This window comes from Cynara cardunculus (genome assembly GCF_001531365.2).
Source record: "Cynara cardunculus var. scolymus isolate 2C chromosome LG 15, CcrdV1, whole genome shotgun sequence".
Lineage (NCBI taxonomy): Eukaryota > Viridiplantae > Streptophyta > Magnoliopsida > Asterales > Asteraceae > Cynara > Cynara cardunculus.
This window is the reverse complement of record NC_037542.1, coordinates 20,178,477-20,181,189: the sequence shown is the minus strand read 5'-3', so window position 1 is coordinate 20,181,189 and position 2,713 is coordinate 20,178,477.

Below are 2,713 nucleotides of genomic sequence, written 5' to 3'. Positions count from 1 at the left end.
CACTAGGCGTAAGCCTAACCCTCTCTCTTTCGTGTTATATTTACTTTTAGGTTCCTTTAGCGGTGGGACTCTAAAGGGATGAGAGGAGCGTTGGTTCGTGAAAGGCTCTTTTGCAGATTAAGCCTTTATTACTTTAGAGCGTCGCGTTTGTTTTAGTGATACGATACTTTTGGAGATATAAAGAAATACCGTCTTTAATCTAAATATAGAGTAATCTAGATTAGTAGGTTGATAATTATCGTCTCGGTAGCTGTTTGTAAACGCTTTTCTATTACCCCTTCTGTTGGGTGAATTTTTTTTATAAAATTCCGATTTTTCGTTTCATATTTCAGTCCTTTTTGCCTCATATTTTTAGGGGTGCTACAATATATGATGTGGAACTCGTTATCGCGCGCCATAACATTATGCATTGCAAGTGATACGGCGTTATAAAGCGTGAGAGGAAATTTGCGATTTTTAAAACTTAAATAAGTGTAAATATAAATATAACCTTATAGTTTATACGAGTCAAATACCTAATCAACAAATAGGGAAAAAGAAAAAAACCTTAAATTACTTTACGAAAAATATTGTTCAATTACTTTGATTTATCATTCTTTTATTTTATTACTTTGATTTTGCTGTTTGATTGCCAAATGGGAACTATAAACAGTGACTTACTTTGTATAATTGAAACCATCTTTTGTGAACTCTGTATATTTGATATCAAATTATCAAATATATGGACGGACTTATTTATGTCCGAACGGGATCTCGTGCTTCTGTTCAATTGATTTTTGTAAGTAAAAACTTTTTAGAGTATAAAAGATGCATCTGTTAAACTTTGAATGGTGTTTTAGGATATTATAAAAAAACTTAAAAAATCATTCGAAAATGTAGAATTCAGCTATAAAGACATCGGACGACTTTACAGATTTTTGATCCACTTTAAAAATGTAACTGCTCAAAAAAAATACTGGACTTGCCACTCATTCAAGGAAAAAAGGCACATTTTTTCATACGTTAGACTTCGTAATATTGAATTTAGATCGTATAAAACATGTTTCATGACACCTAAAATTGAATTGTATATATAGTTCATTATGGATAAAAACAAAATAGTTAAAACTTCAGAGAAAACCAACCAGCTATTCCATTTTGAAGATTAAGGGGCCGTTTATCAAACGTTTGCCCAGGTATATCAAGCCATATTACCTTACCTGATGAATATGGTAAGAATCAATAACTTATTCGATAAGAACGAGACAAGGACCATGAATCTTACCCGGTAAGTGAGGGCGACGACTCTTACCAAGGTAAACGCTTACTGGGTAAATTATTGCATACGATGTCGTTTGGATTGACTAAAACTTTACCCGGTAAGTAATGATAGTGTTAAATTTTACCGGTAAGCACTATCGGACGAGTGTTTGTTAAACGGCCCCTAAGTCTCGATTTGTCTTTAATGAAAAAGCATTGAAATTTCTCATTTTGAATGATTAATAAGTTCCTAAACCTTTTTTTTAAATAAATAAACCTTCAAAATTTTAAAAATTGGTTACTTATATCTTTTAAGTTTAAAAAACTACATGAAAGCAGTTAGAAAGATTTTAATGTAAAACACATAAATCACTTTTACCGCTTACGTCATTCAAACCCCTCGCTGTCTCATTGTCTTTTGCTCACTATCATCGTCATCACTATTGTTGGCTAGGGATGGGAATGGACCCCGACCCGTCGGGTAACCCGGTCCACCCGCCCCGGTCGGGGACGAGGATTCCCCGAAAAATCGGGTCCCAGGGACGGGGACGGGGATCCCCGCTTTTCTCAAGCCGGGGATGGGGCCGGGGACGGGTACAACACTCCCCGCCCCGCCCCGCCCCGTCCCGTCCCGTCCCGTTTTATATATATGTATTGTGGGCTTTGGGCTTTGGCCTGTTAATTGTATTAGTCAATAGTCATTAGAGAATGCATCCATCTCCAGCCCAGCCCCAACGTCTTCTCTTCATCGTCTCCTTCCAAGAAGTTCCAGCCCAGCCCTAGCGTCTTCTCTTCATCGTCTCCCARAATCCCTATTAACGTCTGATGATACGACGACTCCCTCCTCACCCTTAATAAGATACGACTCCATCTCCCTACCCTAATCGGCGACGGCGACAGCTACGGCGACGGCGACGGTCTCAGGCTCTCCCTCTCCGGCTCTCCAGGCCTGTCCCTTGGCCTGTTAAATCTGCTATTTTGGGGCCCAAATTTCACACTCGACGCTTCGATCTTCTTGGCATTTTGGTTCTTCGCCCCTTCCTCCAGACCTTCTCCATGAACCTGAATCCAAATTCATCACTTAGCCCTTTGTTAACAAGAAAGATTATCAATCAACATCACCTTGTTCACTTTTGTTGTTCGGTGGACGGGCCTGCACTTCAGACATCAATGACGATATTTCTTCTTCTAGACTCGAAGGTAAAGCACCCGTGATTGATTAGAGTATGAAGCAATCGTAGTTATTTTACCAAGCGAAGCAGGTACACATTTCAGTTCGATTTTTAGATTTTCTATTTGATGCATGATGAGTGCATGAACTAATCTTTAAAATTTGAAACCTGTTGTACCTGCTGAATGGTTTTCTAGGTTTTGATGAATATCTGATTCGTAATACAGTAGTAAGTCATTAGTATATGGTTAACGAAAATGTATGGTTGTAACGCATTGTAAGTGTTTGATAAAATGTCTAACA